Source organism: Lagenorhynchus albirostris, chromosome 1 (genome assembly GCF_949774975.1).
Source record: "Lagenorhynchus albirostris chromosome 1, mLagAlb1.1, whole genome shotgun sequence".
NCBI lineage: Eukaryota > Metazoa > Chordata > Mammalia > Artiodactyla > Delphinidae > Lagenorhynchus > Lagenorhynchus albirostris.
Window position 1 is genome coordinate 93,683,868 of NC_083095.1, and position 24,503 is coordinate 93,708,370.

Below are 24,503 nucleotides of genomic sequence, written 5' to 3' on the forward strand. Positions count from 1 at the left end.
GGGCATAAAGAACTGCAACTCCTTAGTTCTCCGCTGGCAGCACTGACCAAGTCCCATTCTAGATCTCAGTCAGGGAGGAAGTGGTGGAAAACACAGGAGCCAGGGGTCAGCACTGCAAGAGAACCTGCTTCTTTCAAGTACTTACAGATTGGGGGGGGATGACTGGTGTGTGCCAGGCTACTTAAGTGCTTTTTATCCCAGCCCTGGATGGGTGAATATAAGGCTCTGAAGGTGATAAACAATCCAAAATCCCAATGCCTAACAGAATAATCATTTCTTATTAATCTCATAGTCCAATTTGATTGGTTGGGATGAAGTAAATGAAGTAAGTAGAAGTTTACTCCACACAGTCATTCAGGCACTCAAGCTCCAAGCACTTTTCATCTGGTGGCTCCAGCATCTTCTCAGGTATTGGTATCCATTGGTTTCTCTGCATCCAACAGAGGGGACCAACGGATAGGGAGGATCTCAAGGAAGGTATTTTATGGGCTCAGCTTGAAGGAAGATACATCATTTCTGCTTACTTCCCATTGGTGAGAATTAGTCACAAAGCACTGCCTAGTTGCAAGGGGAATGATAAATATTTTCCAGAAGTATGTTATGGAAGAGGACACAATTTTAATAAATAGGTAGCCAGTCTGCCATGAGAGAAGAAAGCAGCAGGAATGAGATGAGGCTTATAGGAAGTAGGTTAAAATGGTTCCCCTTTGAAAAAGTCAGTTTACTTATGGGGAAAGGCAAGAGATAATCATTTATTCATTAATTGATTTATTCATTGCTCTATTCATCCAATCAATAAAAATTTATTAAAGATGGACTGTGCTGAGCACATCAAGAAGAGTTTACTTAACAAATATTAGTAGAACACTTCTTATTGCCTAACAGAGTGTTCTAGGTGCTGGGAAGAGAACTGCAAACAAAATCAGACAATGCCACTAACTTCTAGTTATTCATAGGTTAATGGGGAATATAGGCATGGATGTAAAAAAATATAATGGAAGACAGTTAATGTTATAATAGAGGCACTATTGAAACCAAGAGGAAAATGCATCTGAATTGAGCTGGGGTGGTGGAGGCCTGGAAATAATAATACAGCTAGTATTTTTCCTATGTGGTAAACATTGCACTAAGCAATTTATACCCCTGATGTTATTTAATCTCACAAATATCCAATGAAGTTATTTTCCTCACTTTGTAGATAAGGAAACTAGAGCAGAGAAAGTTAATAACTTTTCTCACATTGCCTAGCTTTTAAGAGATGGAACCACATTTGAACCTGAGCCTAGCAAATTCTGAAACCCATACTCTTTTCTCTGTATGTCATTCTGCATTTCATTAGGCACAAGATACTGGGGCTGGATCCTGAAATAAAGAGCTGGCTTGATGGTTGAGGTGCCAGGACCTTTCAGGTATTGTGAACAGCATGTGCAAAAGCATGAGGAGTGAAAGAACAGGTTGCATTTAAGGAAGTATTGTGAATTGGGACAGACTAAATTAAATTATTGTAAAAAACAACCCCCAAAGTTGCAGTGCTTTAAAACAACAAAAATTTATTTCTCTGACACACTGTTCCAGGCTGGTAGGCAGTGGGTTTTACTCCACATTGTCACTCAAGGACGCATGAGGCCACTCGAGTCAGAGTGGAAAGAAGGAAATCTAGAGAATCAAGCACTGGCTTTTTTCTGCCTTGACCTGGAAGTGACACACATCAGTTCCCCTCAAAGCCCATTGACCAGATCTAGTCACATGGCTCCAACTACTTGCTATAAGCTGGGCAGAAGTGGGAGAAAGTGTATGAGAGAAAATGAGTATTGTGTGAGTATTACTGTCTGCTGCATCTTGCATTTACTTAAAAAAATATATTTTAGGTAATTTTTAAAAAATAATTAAGGTAGAACGCATCAAAGTGAAAAATTCTCATCCCCAACTTAGACCTTGGTCTGATTTTAACTTGTTTTAGGTAAATTCTCATTGGAGGATTTCTGGAGGGACTAGTTCAATTCTAGGCCAAACCAAGGTTTTGAATCTCTTTGAGCTGGTAGAGCGGTCCAAATTTTCAGATCAAACCTTCCTTAGGTCCAGAACTGAACCACTATGCTCTGTGCAACACAGATTAACCTGGGCTGAACTAAACCTCTTAGCACTTGAACCAGATAAAAGTGTATTAAATTATAACTTCAGTGTATTTTATATAATTTCATTGAAAGCTTTTCTTAGACTATGACTGCATGATAAATCAGTTTTAAAATGAAAATAGCTGTATAAAAAAGAAAATAGAAATGATTTTTCAAATTTTAATGTTTATAAAATCTCTCAATAGGCTTTCTGTTTAACAGTAAACAATTGGAAAAAATGCAAGCAATCCCAAGATTATAGTTCCTTAATAATATGGAACATTAGTATATTTTGATAAAATATTTCATATTCCAAAACTGTGTGTATAAACTTTTAGTATTAGAAGGGGGAAGGGGTTAGTGAGAGGTTAAGGAGATTAATAAATTGATTATTTGTACTAAAATCTCCTGTTACCAGTCTTGTTTTTGTTTTTTAAAAAATATTTTTCTATTTATTTATTTATTTATTTTTTGCTGCATTGGGTCTTTGTTGCTGCGCGTGTGTTTTCTCTAGTTGTGGAGAGCGGGGGCTACTCTTCGTTGTGGTGTGCAGGCTTATTGCAGTGGCTTCTCTTGTTGTGGAGCATGGGCTCTAGGTGCACAGGCTTCAGCAGTTGTGGTGCATGAGCTTAGCAGTTGTGACTCGCAGGCTCTAGAGCACAGGCTCAGTAGTTGTGGCGCACGGGCTTAGTTGCTCCGCAGCATGTGGGATCTTCCCAGACCAGGGCTTGAACCCATGTCCCCCACATTGGCAGGCGGATTCTTAACCACTGCGCCACCAGGGAAGTCCCCTGTTACCAGTTTTGTGATTAATCTCTCAGGAGTTTTTAGATTGGTATACTTTATTCCAAATTTGTATCAAAACCTGGTTCTCAATCTTTTAACAACAAAGCACAAAACAGTTCCTAGGTATTCACCATTGGTCAGTGCTATTATGTTCTTATTTTACAGATGAAGAAAGCAATCACCTGAAAAGTTCAATAATCTGGCCAAGGCATAGCTGGAATTTGTATCCAGGCTGACTGATTTCAGAGCCTATAGCTTTTTCCATGTTTACTTGTTCAGTAGACAAGGTGAGAGCAAGCAACAGGATAATTGGCAAGAGGGTGAATGAAAAGTGCTCTTTATCCTATGGCCCATATTTAAACCTGGGCCATCAAGCAAATTTTCAAAAAAATGTTCTTTATTTTCCCAATCTGCTCATGCAGGAAATGTTCTTGCTGCATACCCTTGGGATCCTTTTTTAATTCCCTGAACCATTGTGGGTAGGCTGGACACATTAACAAGTCATAACATGAAATCAGCCGTGACAGGCCTTTATCTGTCCTGTCATCAGTTTCCCAAGTGTCAGAGAGGTGGCTCAATCTGAGCTTCAGTTTATGTTGTCACCAACTAGAGAAAAAAAAAAATGTACTGGGAATACTCTGTGCCAATCATTTCAAGATAAAACTCTAGTAATTTCTTTTTAATAACATAATTATCCCATTAGAGAAAGTATTTATAAGTTCAATTCAGTAATGAATAGAATTTTTAATGGACTTTATTTTTTAGAGCAATTTTATGTTCACAGCAAAATTGAGTGGAAAGTACAGAGAGTTCCCACACGCCCCATGCCTCCACACATGAATAGCCTTTCCTATTATCAACATCGCTCACCAGTGTCATACATTTGGGTTTTTTTTGTTTGTTTTTTTTTGGCCACATTTTGTGGCCTGTGGGATGACCAGGGATTGAACCCCGGGCCCACGGCAGTGAAAGCATGAAGTCCAAACCACTAGACCACCAGGGAATTCCCACCAGAGTCATACATTTGTGACAATTGATGAAACTACACTGACACATCATTATCACCCAAAGAATAGAATTTTTTAAATTAATTAATTAATTAATTAATTTTTGGCTGCATTGGGTCTTCGTTTCTGCACGCGGGCTTTCTGTAGTTGCAGCGAGCGGGGGCTACTCTTCGTTGCGGTGCACAGGCTTCTCATTGCGGTGGCTTCTCTTGTTGCAGAGCATGGGCTCTAGGTGCACGGGCTTCAGTAGTTGTGGCTCACGGGCTCTAGAGCGCAGGCTCAGTAGTTGTGGCGCACAGGCTTAGTTGCTCCGGGGCATGTGGGATCTTCCCGGACCAGGGCTCGAACCTGTGTCCCCTGCATTGGCAGACGGATTCTTAATCACTGTGCCACCAGGGAAGCCCCGAATTTTTTTACTTGAAAGATTTAGTGGTGTCATTTCAAATGACCCAACCACAGCTGATGAATTCATTGTGAATATTAAGACTAAGCATTATCAAATGTCACCTTTAGTTAGAAATACATATTTCCAGTATGATATTCAGAGATTTTCAGAAGATTTTTATTTTTTATTTTTGCAATGGCAATAGCTTTATAAATTTTTTATTGCTGTTTTTCCTCCCTGGTTTTATTTTATTTTATTAAAAAAATTTTTTTTTTGGCCATGCAGCTTGCGGGATTTCAGTTCCCCTACCAGGGACTGAACCCAGGCCATGGCAGTGATAGCCCGGAATTCTAACCACTAGGCCACCAGGGAACTCCCCTCCTCACTGGTTTTAAGTCCCTAGGGGCAGGGAAGAATGGATTGACAGGACACCCAGAAAACAAGGTCTGTGTGCAGACTGACTCTAACCCTGACTAACCCTGAGCCATTCTCATTCTCATTATCATGAGGTAATCAGAGTGAGAGGAAGCACTGTCTTTTCTCCTCTAACACAAGTTGGAAAAACAGAAATTCAGAGTTTTGTTTGGAACCAGCAGAAAATGTTAGAAATAATAACATGAAAAGATAATAGTATTTATTGATTAAATAGCATTTATACTATGTGCCAGACACTGTGCTTAGTCCTTTGCATATGTTGTCTTATTTAATTCTCACAAGCATTCTGTAAGATAGGTATTATTATTATTTCCATCATAAAAATGGGTAAATAAAGGCTAAGTACCACACAGAAAGTCACACTAGACTGGTGGATTATAGTGCTGGATTTTAATCTCAAGTGTATTAGGGTAGGGTAACTGGTTTAGCAATCCCAAAATCATAGTAATGTAACACAATAAAATGTGTTTCTTGCTGGGGCAAAGTGCAGCGTGGATGGTCCTCATCAGGTGGCTCTCTTAGGCAGCTCACCTCTAAGCAGTGACTCATGTACACAGGCCCCTTCCATCTTACGGCTTAAGCATATTGTAGCTTCAAGATCTCCCCATCATCAGTCAGCCTGGAGTGATGGAAAGAGAGCATGGAAGACTGAATAGGATGTTTCAAGGTCAGACCTGGAAGTAGTGACATCACTTCTGCCCACATTCCATCATCTAGAACTCAGTCTCGTGGGAATCTAGGATGCAAGGGAACCTGCGAAATGTGGTTTAACTCCAGTTCTGGAAGGTGAGGCAACCTGTATATTGGTGAGCCCAAGAAATCTTTCCACAGCAGGTTTGTCTGACTCAGGACCCTTAACCACTAGACTCTGCTGTAACTCTAATCTCCACCCCTACTCTTTGACCAGAGGGAAAGTATCAAGTCTCTCTGAGACTTAACACTACATGAAATAAATCCATTTGGGAGTTTAAACAGCAAGAAGAAATGGCATAGTGCAGCCATTATGAGCCTGGGAACTAATGCTAAATCTGATGACCTGTTTATTAACTAGGTGACCTTGGGCACGTTTCTGAATTTCTGCTTTTCCTTATCTATAAATTGAAAATAATATTTTCCTTTGCATGTCTTGCAGATTGCTGTGAGAGTCAAAGGGAATAGTTTGTGTAAAAATACTTAGTAAAAGGTAAAATGATACACAAAACACAAATGTCAGAGGTTGTTGGTGTTATTATTGTTACTTCCTAAGTGTCAATATGATTGATATAGGTAATAATCACTCTGTAATATCGGAGAAGAAATCACTGTGAGTTGGGCTGGTCAGGGAATGCTTTACAGGAGAGTGGAATTTGAATCTGACCTAGAAAGATGAATAAGATTTACATAGTAGAGGAGTAAGGAAAAGGCATTCAAGGCAGGGAGTATTGGACCACCAAAGAAGTAGAAGCCAGGATGAAGAGAGTGCTCCTGAAACACTGAAAAAACTGTTTGCTCTTGGAGGCTTCTGAGATTGGGTTGGGCAGGAGCAAGTGAACTTCAGGCTGCTGCCACCTCTGCTTCACTTCAGCCGTCTGTTGAGACATTTCTCCGTGGGTCATTCCCATTTCTGCAAGTCCTGTAAATGAGGCACCAACTGCACTTTGTTCCAGACTACCTTTTCAAGAATGTTTGATGGCAACAGGGTGTCCTTCTGGAGTAAAGGGTAGGCATATTTACTGCCCATTATAAAAGATTCAGGGGAGGTAGCAGCCATCTCCAACCCAGCATCATGACTGTTCTCAGACACCTTATGAAGCCCGAAGTGAGCAAAGAGAAGACCAAGAAGTTCATCCAGCACCAGTCAGGCTGATATGTCAAAATTAAGTATAACTGGCAGAAACCCAGAGGCATCGATAACAGGGTACAGAGAAGATTCAAGTGCCAGATCTTGATGCCCAGTATTGGTCATGGCAGCAACAAGAAAATGAAGCACATGCTGCCTAGTGGCTTCTAGAAGTTTCTGGTCTACAACATCAAAAAGCTGGAAGTGCTGCTGATGTGCAACAAATCTTGCTGAGATGGCTCTCATTTCCTCCAAGAACCTCAAAGGCATTGTGGAAAGAGCAGCCCAGCTGGCCGTGAGTCACTGATCACAATGCCAGGCTGCACAGTGAAGAAAATGAACAGTCATGTGCAAGTTTTATTTGTGTTAAATAAAACCATGAAAATTCTGCAAAGTAAAACAAAGATTTTGGCTCCCTAAGCTCAGAGTTCTTCATGTACAGGTGTTAACTGGCCCTATTCCCATTGCCCTATGGAAACTAGGTCTTGGGGAACTGACTTTAAAAAGGCAGATACTCTAGCTACTACTATTGCTATGAGTAATAAACCATTTTTGACTCTGACACAGGAGTCTCATGTCTTCTACCAGCATCCATGAAACTATGACAGGGTAACTTGTTAACTTGCAAGTAGGGTAAAACTCAGACTCTTTACAGTTCTTGACAGAATCTATCTCTAGGAAGGATTTCACTGAACAGTACTACATACCAGGCGGGGTACTAAGTGCTGGGGATACAGAACCAAAAGGCACAGTTCTTGCTTGCAAGGAGCCTCCAGTGTACAAATTAGGAGCTTACTGAGCTTGGTACTAATAGAGTTTCAGAGTGGTTAAATCGCTAAGCTAGTGAATACACACAGAAAAAGGTCAAACTCAGACTAATAAAATTCTAGCCATGATTGCGACTATATCCCACCAACAGGGTGGAGACCATATGGTTTTTCAGTCCTCTGAGAACAGGTGTATTCTCTATAGATGGCAGAAGCTGAGAAACACAGAGGTACATGGAGCCTTATTGAAGGCTTTAAAACAATACCCTTCAGTCCTCAGTGCCAAGAAAGAAGGTTGCTTTTAGATGGACTTGCCCTTTCTACAACTCTTCCCTAAATAAATTGCCCTGAAGGGTGACAGTAGAAGCATCACTTTCTGGCTCAGAGATCAAAGGGTATCTCTCGTGTGCATAACTGGTGGTGTTGGTAAGGGAATTTCTAACTTTGGGATTGTATCTAGGATGGGAGAGAAGGCAGGTACTATGTTAAATGTGGGCACAACCAAGGAACAGAACTATACTATGAAGGGTGGAAAAGTTGCATATAGATGGAGAAGGATCTAGAGCCCTAAGGCTGTGGTCTCTGAAACAGAATTGGTTTCACATACAGGGCCAAAGAAACCCTGGATCTATGATAGGGGCTCCATCAGAAAAGTGGGATTAGGACTTAGGAAGGGAGTGAGGAAAACTGGCAGGCGAAGTACTTAGTTGACTGTGCATAACAGACAGTGCTAAAGGTGCTAAAACAATTTAATAAATAAACAGGGTATTCTAGGCTCATCCGACACATTAGATACAAAGATGTATTATATGGCATTTGGCAAAAATGAGTGCCTGACACTGACACCTAATATGTGACAGCACAAAACCAGGAGCTTTACACAATGTGGCAGGTGGGAGTTTGGTCCTTGGCACTGAAAGCAAGAATCCATTCATTCAACAAAGTGTATTGGCACTGTTCTAGGTGCTAGGGATAAAGCTGTTGGGAGCCAAGAAGTTTTCGCCATTAGAAGATGGCCGACACCCTGCTTCTCTTCCTGATTTATGAGATAGAAGTTCGCGCCTAAAATGAAAGCCCGCGCACGCAGCACCAATGATGATTAGCCAAGTACTTCCCTCATTCTGAATCCCGCCCCCCTTTCTCTGCAGTGTATAAATACAGCTACCGCAGCAATAAAAGTTTGAGGCTTGATCAGGATTCTGTCTTGCCTCCATTCTTTCGCGTCTCCTGCCCTTCCCCCTTTTTTTCAACCCCCACAGGTTCCTCCTCGGACTCACAAGGATTTGTCCTGCTGGTCGGGACTCCCGGGGACGCCCGGGGCCGTACACATAAAGCAGTGAACAAGATAGAGAAAAATCCGTGCCCCTATTTTGTTCTAAATGAAGTTAAATCTGGCTCTGAGCCACCTAGGTCAAGGGAGATGAGAAATTCAGGATCTGTCATGTTTACTTTAGGGGGAAGACAATTTATTAGGGGTTTCTATACCATCCCAGGGTCCTACACATTCCATAATATTCTGAGATGGGCTCTCTTTTCTTCAGACCACATTAGCTACCACTGTTGGTTGTTCATGATCCAAGTCCTTATGGCCCCTTTTCCAGGCCACCCCAAATATTTACAGGGCCTAGGACAAGAATACAAATGGAGGTTCATATACCATATGTTAAATATCTTAAAATTATAAATCCAGCCGAAAAACTGTTAAATAGGTTCTATCATTCTATCTTGACACATACAATTTTGTAACAAGCTGGCCACCATCAGAGGCCCTGGATCCTGCTACTGTGTGGGAGTAGGGCACATGTCCCTGACTCTCTTGAAATCCATAAATGCATCCCCTCGAAACATGGGGAGGTGTTTCCTAAATAGTTTACTGTCTAGTGTTGGTCCACTTCTTCTCCCAACCCTTAATGTCTCCTGCCATCTGCAACAATCTAGCTGGATCACCTTCAGGACTAGACCAAAGGTTATGCTCTGAGTGTCAGACAACTTTTAATTTTGGCCCTGCAACATTAAAGCCGTTAACTACTCCTGGAGGCAGACATGGTTGCTTTCCTTGGATCGGGGAGGCAGAAATACTTATAGCAGCCTGAACAAGATATAAATTAACATCTCAAACAGCTGCCCCACCAACTACATATTATCTCATTCATTTCTTTATAACAGTCTTATTAAGGAAATAAAACTGAAGCTCAGGAAGATTAAACAAACTTGCTGAATGCCATAAAAGGAAAAGAACAAGAATTCAGTCCCAGAGTTGTCACCATCCACACTTCCATCTACCACACCTAAGAGCTTTGAAGAAATTCAGAAACAAATTTGTGAAACTGCCTGCCAAGGTGTACAAACTTGTATAACTGTTCCATTCACTAGAATAGATCCTGAGATTTGTTTTTGAGACTTCAGAGTACAGCAGTCCCCCTTATCCGTAGGGATATCTTCCAAGACCCGCAGTGGATACCTGAAACCTCAGATAGTACCAAACCCTAGGTATGCTGTTTTTTCCTATACTAACTAGTGGGTAGTGTATACTCCATGGATATTCTGGACAAAGGGATGTTTGCGTCCCAGGTGGATGGAGCAGGATGGCACAAGATTCATCACGCTACTCAGAATGGTGCCCAATTTAAAAGTTATGAATTGTTTATTTCTGGAATTTTCCATTTAATATTTTCCGACAGTGGTTAACCACAGGTAAAAGAAACCATTGATAAGGAAAGACTACTACATTATAAGGGATGCAGTGAGAGAGAAATCAGAGCCTATTAGAGGATGCATTTCTGTTATGTGATCTTGTAGCATTTTATCAAAATGTCGATCAACTCATTTTGCACTACAGTTTTAGTTCCAAAAGGCCACTAAGAAGCTCAGCAAAAAAGCCAGTCAAAAATAAAATTAGATAAATATCACTTGTAAATAAAATAAAATCGATTGTGAAATGCTGTTTGGTCAGTTCTTATTGTTTGCTGTTCTTTTGTTCCCTTATTCCTATTATCCTGCTCAGGGCAGAATGTGTCCTCCTAAAGGGCAGGGCAGAAAGACTCTCCAGTCTTGGTTTTGTTGATGGTTTTATATTGCTCATTATGAGTTTCAAGAATATACACCCAGGGTGAAGAATAAACAAACATTTAAATCTTGGAACACAAAAGTTTTTTTCCCATTATTTTTATGCAAAAACTCAGACACTATCAAATTCAGATCCTGTCTCGAAGACGCCCTTTTTTAAGGGTGTAGAGGGAGTAGGATAGGGATGGGGTAAATGAAGCAAGCACGGGTGCCAGTGCCGTTTCATGAAGCCCTGGCCTTGGCCTGATCCTGTGAGGAGCTCTGGAGCATAAATTATACCTCAGGGTTCATCCAGCCTTGAGGCAAAGGTGGTGGGCTTTCTATTCAGGCACCAATCAATCAATGGCTATGGTTCCCCCAGGGCAATTCTGAATTTCTGTAAATACTGACAAAGCATCTTCTTTGGAAGCAAAGCAAACACAGAAGTGTTTGATCACAGAAGTGATCAAAAGTGATCAGAGGGTCTGTGAGTGATACACCAACAGCGTCAGCTATGCTAGTGACCATCTATTCTGCAGTTTGTAATTCTTTCACTGTAGGTTTGACTCTTCTGATCAGCAAAGGGTCCATTAACAATCAGTAAGTGGTGGAGAAAGAAATTCTAAGTGATTTGAATTGTTAGAGCAGCGAAGGATTTTTTTTTTTAAGTTCTCCAACAATTTATATATTGTATTTTTTTGGCCGTGCCACACTCTTGTGGGATCTTAGTTCCCCAACCAGGGATTGAATCCAGCCCTGGGCAGTGAGAGCACAGAGTCCTAACCACCGGACTTCCAGGGAATTCCCAAAGGAATTTTTTAAAATCCGCTACTCAGAATTCTAGGGGAGTCAGATTGGCAGGAATATGCTCATATATCCTTGTACAGTGTAAAAAAAAAATCCCTTTAGGCAATTGATCACTAAGTATATACCACGTCACCAGCCCTGTAGGGAAGGCAAATTTATCTGACTCAGTCCTTATCTTGAGATGCTTACACTATAGTCGGGTAGATGAGGTTCACATGCATGAAACAAGTATAAGCAACATCAACACTGTATAATTAAAGACTGTTGGATTCTGAGAAAAGAGAAATAGAATTCCCTTGGCTACATTTTTTTTCAGATACTCACAGTAGGAGTGGTGAATAAGGTCACATCAAGCCCATGCATGCATTGATTCCATCAATCTAAGTGACCTCTTTGTGCCAGATGATAAGCATGTTAGGCCTGGGGAAAGAGATGGTAAGATACTGTGATAAATACAATAATAAAGGGTGTACTTTGGAGGATTATTTGGGTGCTATTAGTATTTTTTAGCAGAAAGCTCAATTACTCTATTTCATTGAATTTAAGATGCCATGAATTTTAAGATTTGCCATTATTTTATTTAGCATTAAGAAAGAAAAAACCCTGCTAGTTAAGCAGTGTAAGATGTATCCCTATTGCAGAGGTGTTATAATGTGAAATAAATGTTCATTTTAGAATTGATGAACTGGGGCTACAAGAGACATGACTTGGCTTAATCCTCTTCTCTGACTATCCTTTGCTTTCAGAGGACAGACAGAAGAGTGCCTGCTTTTCCCTTTCTATAGTTCCTAATGTTGTCAGTCTCTGCATTTCCTAAGGAAAGAGGGGAAATGATAACAGCAAGGCCTTTGATTTCTTTCTCTTATTTCTAATTAGAAATAGCTCGATAGTGTAATGGAAGCCAATAACAGTATTTGAAATAGTTGCTAATATTGATCAGGTGCTTAATATGGATCCAGGACTGGGCTAATTGCTTTTTACCCATTACTTAATTCTTACTTAATCCATTGGGAAAAGGTATTAATATCTCTATTTTACTGATAGGTAAAGTGAGATTAAAAGATGGTAAGCGGCGCCTTTCCGGCTCTGCACGCGGCGCCGGGGGAGAACCCTGGGGGCGCTGTGCTGCAGCCTCTTGGTCCCTGTTATATCTGTTCGAGCCCTGCACTCAGGGGTCCGTCCCTTGCCACCCCGGTACCCTTACGTCTCTCAGCCCCCAGCTTTTGCTCTGAGAGACCCTGACCGGGCGCCGAGAGGGGGGCAGTGTTGTGTGCTACCGCCCCTCTCCCCCGAAGGCAGCGTCCTGTGCTAAAGAAAGGACTTGAGAGGAAGAACCACCGTAGGATGGTGAGCTGAAAGTGAGAACCTATAGGCAAAGTGTAAAGGGCAGCTTCCCAAGTTTATTGCTCCCTTGTATCTCCACAGCAATTAAAACACTGGACGTGAACTGGAAAGATCTGGAAAGACCTAGATCCTACCACCTCAGATCAGAAGAAATGTCAGCAGCAACCCCTGCTCACCAGAAGGAATCAAGAAAGGACAGCTCTCCTGCTCAAATATTTGTCCTGCTCTTTTTACCATCCCAGTCATCATTGCACAGAGTTTACGTTTAATACCAAATGCTTGTAGGGCTACCAGGTCCCATCTCTTTTTTTTTTTTTTTTTTTTTTTGCGGTATGAGGGCCTCTCACTGTTGTGGTCTCCCCCGTTGCGGGCACAGGCTCCGGACGGGCAGGCTCAGCGGCCATGGCTCACGGGCCCAGCCGCTCCGCGGCATGTGGGATCTTCCCGGAACGGGGCACGAATCCGTGTCCCCTGCATCGGCAGGTGGACTCTCAACCACTGCGCCACCAGGGAAGCCCCCCATCTCTTTTTTAATTGTATTCTATTTGTATCTTTAAAGTGCTTCTCTTATAGACAATACAGGTATGCACTGCTTTTTGAAAGTTTGCTTTACCTCCTTCACTTTGATGAAAGACCTACATTGGTACCTGTTGTCGCTAAATGAAAGAAATCTGAAGAGGATTTTCACTTTTACGAAAAAAGGTGAAAACCGAAAATAGCTTTCAGTGTTTGTTGTGCAGTGAGCTGCTTTAGAGGCGGTGCAAACCCTGAGCATCAAGAGCGGCACCTCCAAGCTCCTTCCCTGGGAACTACACTCAGAATCCCAGCATTAGGCCGCCATAGCTTTGAGCATCTGTGCTTTATCTTGATTTATTTTGTGCATCTATTAACAAGATGTGTCCTAAGGTAATTGCTTTTTTGCTTTATGCCATTTTGGCTTACAAAAGTTTTCACAGGAATCCTCCACTTTTGGATAGTGGGGGAGACCTGTATATGGTTGAGTATTACTTTTTCATACAAATTAACAACCTGTGTCTTTTAACTGGAGTCCATTTACACTTAATGTAATTACTGATATGGTTGGATTTAAATATGTCATCTTGGTATTTGTTTTCTAATTGTTCCATCTGATCTTTAGTTTCTCCTTCCTTTCCTGCCTTCTTTTGGGTGAATAGAATATTTTTAGCTATGCTTCTTTGTGTTATTTCACATAAAAGTACTACTTATCCATAAAAAAATTTTTTTAAAGTAAAAAATAAAATAGAATAAAAGATGGTAAGCAATTTGCCTGAGGTCACACAGCTACTAAGTATCTGAGCTGAGATTGGAATGCAGGTTTGCCTACCAGGCAAGTTTTTAACCACTATGCCTGTAGGTGACTTGATAAGACCTGATTTCCTGCAAAGGAAAAGAATTAAGACAGTTTCAGTCAGCATTTACCAGAAACATCTTTTCTCAAGGATCTTTTAGAAAGCAAAACATGGTTATACAGACTAAAAGAAGACTGAGTGACCTATCTTAAACTATGACTATATTTCTGATGTCACTATTTTATAACTAGTCTTTATACAGTCTTTGCGAATTATATGCTGGATAATGAATTTTAAATTGTATGTCTAAGTAGAATAAGAACTCTAAAATTAGTGGGTTATATTTAAGTGACCACAAAATAGATAAGGTGCACAATTAAAAAGTACATTTCTTTCAAACCCCTAATTTGTGTTAAAATATTCAACTGCCATCCTCTATGTGCAGGCATGAATTTTGATCCAGTAGCAATAAAGTCAGGCCCAGAAGTTTGCAGATTCAGAATTATTTATCAGCAAGTAGTATTACTTAACCCACATTTGACAAAACTGTTTATGTTCACAGACAATTTTGGGTTTTATCTGAATCTAGAAGAGTTTGGAGATTAGCCTGATTAACCTGAGGTAATGGGTAAAATTTTAGGTGAGAAATGTCATTTTGTTAGTATCTTAATGGGTTTGTCTGATCACCCTATAAACTGGACCAGCAATTCTCAAAATTTTGGGTCTTGGGACAACTTTACACTCTTAACAATATTGAGAACCCCAAAGTTTTTGTTTGTGTAGATTTTATCTATCACTATTTTCCATATTAGATATTAGAGAAAATATTAAAATACTTACTAATTCATTTAAAATTATAATAATAATCCTATTACATGTTAATGTAACAGGGAAGAGCCAAATCTGACTACATGTTGGATCTGTTTCTTTTATTTAACCTTTGCTTCCCGTTGCTTTTCTTCACTAAAAGAAGGAAAGCAACGGGAAGCTTGCTTACGTATTATGTGTCGGGGAACCCTGCTCCTCTGCCTGAATGTTAAACCAAAGTGCCTTTGTTTAGGGAAACATCTAGACCCTGTCCACCTGTGGATGGCTGTGAGAAAGAAGAAATTAACACATCCCCTCCCTGAGGCTGGCCATTCCAGGGGATATTTGCAAAACTTATGGCCTTTTTACTTTACTTCCTCATCTCCTCCCCCTCTCTGTGCTATAAAAGAAACTGGCATCCAAACCCCATAAGATGGTTTTTAGGAGACTAGTCTGCCATCTTGCTGGCTTTCTGAATAAAGTTGTATTCCTTGCCTCAGCACCTCCTCTCTGATTCATTGGCCTGTCATGTGGTGAGCAGAGAGAGTTTGGACTTGGTAACATTAACATAAATAATATATTTTATGAAAATAACTATATTTTTGGAGACAAATTTGTCAGACAAAAATATGTCTGATTTAATTTAATTTAATTTAAGAGAGTAGAATTCTCCTTGCTGCTTCTGAATTCAGTCTTTTGTGATAACATATGTCATATAACCTTTGCAGAACTCCCATATTTACTCATGAGAGAATGAAGGTAAAAAAAACACAAATAACATCTTCGTATTGCTATGAAAATAATTTTGACTTTATGAGTTTCCTGTAAAGGTATTGGTGACCTCCAAGGGTCCCCAGATCACACTTTAAGAACCACTGAACTGGGAAAATGAGTTCAGAGCTACAAAATAAAGAGCTAAAACAATATCAGATACTTTCTAATGACCAATATTCTTTAAAAATTTTTGTCAACATTTTTCTTTTTTTATTGTGGTAAAATAATATATTACATAAAGTTTATCATTCTAACCATTTCTAAGTATATAGTTCAATGGTTTTACATACATTTACATTATTGTGAACCATCACCACCATCCATCTCCAGAATTTTCTCATCTTCCCAAACTGAAACTTTGTACTCATTAAACAATAACGCCTCACTTTCTCTTTTCCCCAGACCCTGGCAACCACGGTTCTACTTTCTGTCTCTAAATTTGACTATTTCTAGGTACCTCTTTTAAGTGGAATCATACATTATTTGTCTTTTTGTGACTAGCTTATTTCACTTTCACTTAGCACCGTGTTTTCAAGGTTGATCCATATTAAAGCATGTGTCAGAATTTTGTTTTTTGTTTTTTTTTTTAGTATTTCATTATTTGGCTGCATTGGGTCTTAGTTGCAGCATGTGGAATCTTTAGTTGTGGCATACGGGATTTTTTAGTTATGGCATGTGAACTCTTAGTTGCGGCATGTGGGTTCTAGTTCCCTGACCCAGGGATCGCACCTGGGCCCCCTGCATTGGGAGTGCAGAGTCTTAGCCACTGGACCACCAGGGAAGTCCCAGAATTTCATTTCTTTTTAAAGCTGAATAATATTCCATTGCATGTATATACCACATTTTAAAAAAATCCATTCATTTGTTGATAGACATTATGGGTTGCTTTCACCTTTTAGCCATTGTGGATAATGCTGTTGTTACAGGGAAGAACAAAATCTGGCTACATGTCAGATCTGTTTCTTTTACTTTAACCTTTGCTTCCCACTGCTTTTATTCACTAAAAGGATACTGTCTATACATAATGGCCTGCCTCAGGGAACCCTGCCCCTCTGCCTGAATGTTAAATCAAAGTGCCTATATTCAGGGAAACATCCAGACCCTGTCCACCTGTGAATGGCTACAAGAAAGAAGAAATTAACACATCCCCTCCCTGAGGCTGGCCATTCCAGGAGATATTGGCAAGACTTATGGCCTTTTTACTTTACTTCCTCACCTCCTCCACCTCTCTGTTCTATGAAAGAAACTGGCATCCAGACCCCAATAAGATGGTCTTTTTTTTGTTGTTATAAATTTATTTATTTGTTTTTATTTTTGGCTGTGTTGGGTCTTCATTGCTGCATGCGGGCTTTCTCTAGCTGCAGCAAGTGGGGGCTGCTCTTCGTTGTGGTACTCAGGCTTCTCATTGTGGTGGCTTCTCTTGTTGCTGAGCACGGTCTCTAGGCACGTGGGCTCAGTAGTTGTGGGTCATGGGCTTTAGAGTGCAGGCTCAGTAGTTGTGGTGCACAGGCTTAGTTGCTACGCGGCATGTGGGATCTTCCCAGACCAGGGATCGAACCCCTGTGCCCTGCATTGGCAGGTGGATTCTTAACCACTGCTCCACCAGGGAAGCCCAAGATAGTCTTTTTGAGACACTAGTCTGCCACCTTCTCACAGTCTGCCAGCTTTCCGAATAAAGTCATTATTCCTTGCCTCAACACCTCGTTTCCCGATTTATTGGCCTATCGTGCAGCAGGCAGAGTGAGATTGGACTCGGTAACACTGCTGTGAACACTGATGTACAAAGATCTGTTCGTGGGCTTCCCTGGTGGCGCAGTGGTTGAGAGTCCGCCTGCCGATGCAGGGGACACGGGTTCGTGACCCGGTTCGGGAAGATCCCACATGCCACAGAGCGGCTGGGCCCGTGAGCCATGGCCCCTGAGCCTGCGCGTCCGGAGCCTGTGCTCTGCAACGGGAGAGGCCACAACAGTGAGAGGCCTGCATAACGCAAAAATAAATAAATAAATAAATAAATAAATAAAAAAAAAAAAAAAAAAAAGATCTGTTCGTGTCTCTGCTTTCACTTCTGTTGGGTGTATACCCAGAAGTGGAATTGCTGGTTCATATGGTTGTTCTATATTTAATTTTTTGAGGAACCACCATATAGTTTTCTCACATCAATATTTTTAACACTACTTATTTCTTGCTAAAACTTTTAAAATACATTATTTGTAGTACAGAAATATTTTTTATTTTCATTGGATTTTGTCCAATAACTAACATTCAATGGATTTTATATACATTGTAAAGAATGATGAATTCTCTGGAAGATAGCTTTCCCATAGCTCTAGCTTTCAAGGAACTCTCAAACTACATTTAGAACATGTAAATTAAATTCCACTAGTAAAAGAATAAATATAAGAGAAGAAATAATATTTATTGGGCACTGAGTATATTCCGAATACAGTTCTAAGTACTGGGGATATAAGCAGTGAACACGACGGAGTCCTTCCCTCAAAGGTGAGCTGTAGTTTATCACAAATGTTCTGGAACAGTGACCCTCAGACCACAAGTGATCAATGTACCTTCAGGTGGTCTGGGAGCTGTCAGAAAAATCAACAGTAAATCATCATGATAGTGTGTATCCTTCACTAGTGGTGCAACACTGGGCAACCTTGAGAAACAATCCCAGTAGCATAAATCCCTGTCCACCAAGAATTCAGGGACAGATAACCATGAAATGCTAAATATCTATGCTTGCCAACACCCAGAACTCCAAGGGTCAGAGAAGTTTTTAGAAGCTTTTCTAGAAAATGCAGACGAACAGGAGAGGATAAAGAAAAAACTTGTCAGAGGGAAGGAGTGGGCAGTAGTTCTAGGTGTGTTTGTGCTCCCTCTACCTTGAAGCTCTAAGTCTGGTGGTCCTTAGGTGAGCCTAAGCTGTGACTTCTCTCCAAGATCTGGGCAGCTGGGGAATAGTGTGGGCTCAAATGACTGTCCACCTATCCTATCCTTCAAGGAGTTCGGCTACGGCTAAGTAGCAATGGCGTTCACAGCAGAAATGGTGTCTTTATCTGGTCATTGTGGTAAGAGGAGAAGGTGTTAAAAGTATCCACATATATCTTCCTCTTTCCGCCCCATTTTTCTTCTCTTACTAGCTTTCTTGTCCCCTCAAATTATCAGTTGCTAATGTGAAATTTCATATTTGAGTGCGATGACTTTTTGTGCATATATTCTGCTATAATTACTCATGTCAAAATATCCTAGTTCAGGACAGATTTGCCACAGAAGAACTTTAGAGTAAAAAATATGAATAAGATTGATTTATATTTGTTTGTTTCAAGTGCAAAGTCAACAGGATTATGTGAATTCCAGGAAGGTGAAGAAACAGTCAAGTATGAAAACTATGACTTCTGATTTGGTATCCTTCTGAACAGGTGAGAAGCAGATCCCAGCACTCAATAGATTCTGTACTGTGAAAAGTTATCATTATAAAACAATGAAGCATTGCCTTAACTGTGACAGTTTATATACTCTGATGAAGTTCATTCAGTCTTGAACCTGAACACAAGGAATACATTGGAATGATACAAAAACCTCCCACACTAAAAATACACATTAAAAAAATCCATAAAAGAAACGCTTGATTGCTTATTTTTTCTCCTGGAAGATACACTAATGTTACACAGAATAAGAAGGAGGTACCATTGATAGTAATAAATGATGCAAATCACAATGCAGGAAAAAAAAAAGAGTACTGTATTTTAATACAATTAGGGTAAAGAACACCACAGAAAAAATTTTGAAATACATTCTATAAGATCAGTAAGATTCATGGCTGACAATGTAGAATGTGAGCACTTCACAGGTTATTGTCAGAGACTGTGCATTTCATTTTTCTCCACATCTCCCTTAATACAGAGGCCGATGGTTCTAAGTTTCTGGTCTATTTTAGGTATTCATGGTCAGGCTATAACTGATGGCTAGTCTGCTGGCCATAATGTGCACCACCATGATAGGAGAAGCGATTCTCAAAGAAAACAGTAGAAAATCAGTTCAAACAATTTAGCGTTAGAATAAATTGTGCCTTAACAAAACCCATGAGTTGGGTTATTGGTAGCAGTGAGCATTCATTCATTCATTCTTTCTTTCTTTCAACATTTATTGGGCGCCTGCTATGGGCCAAGCACTGTGGTAAGCACTGGGTATAGAGTGGTGAGCAAAATAAACCTTGACCCTGTCCTTAGATCCGTTTCTTGCTGTTCCAAATTTATTTATTAATTCTGTAATGATATTGTTTTGGCCCTTGTGCCAGTTTATAAATATCATCTCTCACCTCCATACCCACCCTTCATTTCTCCTGGTTTGTGATGCTGGAGCTGGGACCATGCAAACCACATTTCTCCTTTGCCAGTTTCCCTCTGTTAGGTGCTTCTAATAGGAAGTGTCAGAGAGAGACTTAAAAGCTGGAGGAGGGAGGAGGGATTTCCTCATTTCTTGTTTTCCTGCTCTTTTCAGTGGCACCTCAGCCTCACTTCTTCACTAGGACAGTGTTGCTTTGATCCAGGAGAAGCATAGTCAGTTACAAAGTCCAATTTACAGTCACTGTTTGTTTAACACTTGCAGAACCAGCCTCATTGCAGCCCCTCAAAGACCTCAGCACCAGCTGGTCAGCACCTCTTCCTTACAGGTCTGGGTCACAGTTCTACTGAGCTCCTCTTCTAAGAGACCCCAGAACCAGCTAAGCAACACTCCCTTCTCAGAAGCCTGGTACTCAGTTCATTGGGGCCCCTTCTCAAAGTTGCAATATATCTATATCTATATCTATGTTTATCTATAATCTTATTGTTCCTTTTTTCCCTTTCAATTCTTCAGTACTTAGTTAACAATTCTTCAACTCCCTTGGTTAAAATAGCTAGTATGGTTTCTGGCTCCTGATTGGATCCTGACTAATACAGTCTTAATTTGTTTCCTAAATTCTATGTTCTCTCTTTTACAAATCTCATTTTGTTGTTTTATCATTTTATAAGTTCTTATTTTATCATAAACATGCCAGCAGAAAGAACTCTTACATTTTTTCTATACTTTGTGTTGTTTTCCAGACTGCATTTGGTGTGCCATGTTCCTTTCCTTGTTACTTGGTTGTTTTTTTTGTTTTGTTTTGTTTTGTTTTGTTTTATGAGTATATTTGCATAGTTGCTATGTGTTTCTTTCATCTTGCCCATGCATAACATGGTCAACTCTTTTCTAGACATGTTTTGCTCTGATACAAAACAGGTAAATCTCTCTTGACAGCCTTTCTTCCTACCTGACAAGTGTTTGTCTTTTCCTATAGCTACGGTTTGAGAATTTGTATCAGGAAGAGATTAAGACCTATGAAATGAGAAATAAATATACCATATTTTCTTATTATAGAATCTCAGTAATTGTTACATAATGAAATCTCTCCCTGCTGGACTATGACCTTTTCTAATTTCAGAAGTCACTCTGCAAATATGAATCATGCTGAACAGAGTATGGTCATATTTTTATTGTATTTTTAAAATGGACAATTAAGGGCAACTTGTATTAAGTGTATAACTAAGTAATGTTCATTAAGAAACTTTTAATTTTGGCTTTCAGGTTGCAAAAATAATGTAACCTCAAGATTAAAGAAAAAAAGCATATCATACAACCTTGCTATCCTTGCTGCTATTAACTGGACTAGGGCTGTGGACATTGGATCCTGGTCAGAGGTCTACAGTGTGGTCTTGTATAAGAGCCCTGCTGAAGAAAGACCCCCCCCTCACACCCAATATCACATAGCAAATGTCAAAAACAAACAGATACTCTTTTTGAGGGCATTTGAACTTGAGACATAAGAGAAATAGTTTGGTAGTAGTAGGAATAGTAGAAGTAAAGTTAAAGAGTATCTAAATCTCCTTAAAAGCAGAGTACCAGAGTTGGGACTGAGAGGTTATCATTGTTTGATGATGACAATACAACTTAATGTCTTATACTTTAAGACTTTCCAGTTCTGGAACTGTGACATTCCTATAAGCCATGCTATTATCTTTCAATAAATCACCATTATTTAAAATGGCTTGAAACATAAAAGAGTATAACTTATAATTTGTTTCTAGTTTTTCACTCTTCTATATAAACAGCTTCATGTATACAATTTTAATCTTCGGTTAAATTATTTCCATAATATAAACTCCCAGATGTGGTCTTAATGGTTTCAAGAAATAAAGATTATGGTTTTTGCTACCTATGTTGCCATATTACTTTCCAAAACTATTGTAGGAATTTATCAGCAAGATTTGAATAAAGTCTTAGGTATTGATTTTGTATTTATGCTAATTTTATAGGTATACAATTGTACCTCAAAACTTTCTTAGTTTATATTTATTTCTTTGATTTATATCCAATATTGTTGAGAAAATTTTGATGAACTTTGTGCAGACCCCCTAGTCCACATGCCCTATGAACCAGCAGACACAACTTCAAAGCTGCAAGTTGATGACATTTGAGTCAGCAATGTGTAGATCTTAGATTGAATTCTAGCATTTGTGCATTTGAAAACAAAGACTTGATTAAATATAGACCACAATGTTAGATCGACAGGCTTCTGCTTGGACTAGACATGATCTCATCATCAGTGCTTCAACAAAAGACCACTATTCATTGCATTAATTTTGATGTGAGGATTGGCTTTTATTCTCTTTCCTTTTGGTCTTAACTAACAGGAATAATCAAAATGAAATCTCAAAAATTTGGGGGTCCCCAGATTGATTTTCCACTTGAACTCATGTATAATTGCCAAACCAATGCTTTCATATACTTCTATTATCATATAGCTGTCACTTTTAATAGGATGTCTTCAGATTTCATTGTGGTCCTGAAATTACCTACTCTGAATAAAGAAAAACTCTTCTGATTTTGTTTTGATGGTTTTGATAACTAAGAACTTCCAGCATGGAAGGGCAAACAGACAGAAAGCACCAGTTAATACCTGCTTTTGGATCCACTCTCTGGTTTCTCAAGATAATCTGTACCAAAGTAAAAGAGATAATGTGGAGGGATTCAGCCAAGATGGTGTACTGAGTAGAATCGTTTTACCCCATTCAACATACAGAAATGCTAGATTAAAAAATAATTTAAAAAAATTTATACCCAAGTTCAAAATTCAGGAAAAAAAATTCTCCAGAAACCTATAGACATAGAGGGGAGAAGGAGTTGACACTTTGCTGCCTGTAGGAGGAACCAAACTGACCTATGCCTTTGGGTTGGACAAATCTAGGCATGGAAGCTGAGGCTGCTGATCCTGCACCTGCAGGGAGCTGTGAAATTACTGCACTGTCCAAGAATGGGGACCAGGAAAGCCCAAGGCCCAGAGTTCTTGCAAATGTGAGCCAACTAGCCATGGATGAAAACAGGATGACATGCAAGTGATGGAGACCTCACGGACTACTCAGAGTGAGAGTTACCCTAAATTTGGACTGCCCAAATCAAGAAACAAACATAAAAATGTGTGAAAACCATAGTACTCAGGCATAAGTAACAGTGAAACCATCCCATAGGGAGGCTTCCATCACCCTGGTACTCATGGGACACCATGTAATTCTAGCTGAAGAGAAACTCTCGGGCAAAAAATAAAAGTTTGAAAACAGCACATTGATGTTTGAGCTGGATTTAGAAAACAAATTAATACCCAGATATCTGTTATTGAACAGAATTTTTCATATATACAAATACTAAGAGAGTTTATTATCCATAGACACCTGATGAAAGAACTACCAAAGAATGTACTTCAGCAAGGAGAATGAATACGGGAGGAGTGGACCTGGAGAAGCACTGAACTTGGGAAAAATCACAACTGAATTTTAAAAAGTGTGTAACTTTTGATTTTGCCTTGGGAAATACATTTCTATTCAATGTCAAATATAATGTTGAAAGAAAAATTCTTGCTTCTGCAAATTTTTCCAGTAGACACTGAAGTTATAGCTGTCATCAGATAGATCAAAAACATTTGGTTTCCTTAACATAATGCCCAGACTTGTACCACAAGTATCACAAACTCTTAAAAATGAAAATTATACATTCAACAGTCATAATTAAGTCTATAGCTAGGGGCTGAGAAAAAAAGAAGGGTCTGCTTTTAATTTGGACTTAACTGTTATAAATTCCAGTAAGTGTTAATGCCTAAAGTGAGATGGAATCCCCAGTATTAATCAAGAATAAATGACATCAATCTTTAAACATCCTATACTTGGTCTGAGGTGAGTCTATCCTTTGACTTTTTGTAACCTTTCAACTTCTTTCTTGAATTAAAGGGTTTGAAGAAGACTACAATACTTATTACTGTAAACCTGTATTTCTGTGGTTGTAACGGGCATATTAGCAGTTCTGAGGCTGACCTCAACTTTTAAATACCTTTTCATTTGATATCTCATTTTGAACATGTTATTTTCTACTTGCTTCTGCCATTAGTATTTTTCTTTGTGTGAGGTCAGGTGAGTTACTCCAAGGTGAAAAGAGTTGCTCAAATGAATTTTAGCCATTTCATGTGAGGCATGGAGCATTTATTCAAATAGTTTAGTAAATTTTAGTTGACTTTAAGAAACATAGTGTCCTATTTGCCTGGTGCTGCAGTTTTTAATCATGACATTTCCCAGGATGTTGATGAGGAGGTATGAGTGTAAGACATGGTACCTATATATATGGAATATACAATCTGCTGGGGAGATGAGAAGTGGGAAACTGAATGAGGCCAGTTTACAGGTTTCTCTACTGACAGACTTGAGCAGTTGGATTTGATCTGATAGGGAATGGAGACCTGTTGACTTTCCAGAGTAAGCAAGTGATGTGCCAAAAATAATGTTTCAGAATGATATAAGTATAAATCCAAACATTATTTTATGATCTTCACAATTACTGCCAGTTTTTTATGATCCATATCAAGGTCATCTACCTATTGTGAGAATTAACTTCAGTAGATATTTAGACTAAAAACTGGAATCAGCCTGTCATTCAGCATGATTGTGGTCTGCCTTCCCCACCATCTGTTAACATGTCCTTTGGAATGCAAATTTTAACATTTGCCTTTCTAAAACATAATTAGATAGATAACATTGCTGTCAAA

General features: G+C 39.5%; 2 long non-coding RNA genes and 1 pseudogene across 2 annotated transcripts in view; 2 read left to right on the top strand and 1 right to left on the bottom strand.

Annotated features, from left to right (window-relative positions):
• LOC132528547 (large ribosomal subunit protein eL32-like) overlaps positions 1-6,920 on the top strand; it is a 40,629-nt pseudogene extending 33,709 nt beyond the window's left edge.
• Positions 6,921-11,501: 4,581 nt separating this feature from the next.
• Positions 11,502-24,503, bottom strand: part of LOC132520927 (uncharacterized) — a 58,656-nt gene continuing 45,654 nt past the window's right edge. The window contains exon 3 of the long non-coding RNA XR_009540656.1: positions 11,502-11,585. This is a non-coding gene — a long non-coding RNA (uncharacterized LOC132520927). The remainder of the gene's footprint in view (positions 11,586-24,503) is intronic.
• LOC132520932 (uncharacterized) lies at positions 13,126-23,298 on the top strand. The gene is made up of 3 exons (XR_009540657.1): positions 13,126-13,211; positions 18,724-18,816; positions 23,139-23,298. It is a non-coding gene; the product is annotated as an uncharacterized LOC132520932 (long non-coding RNA).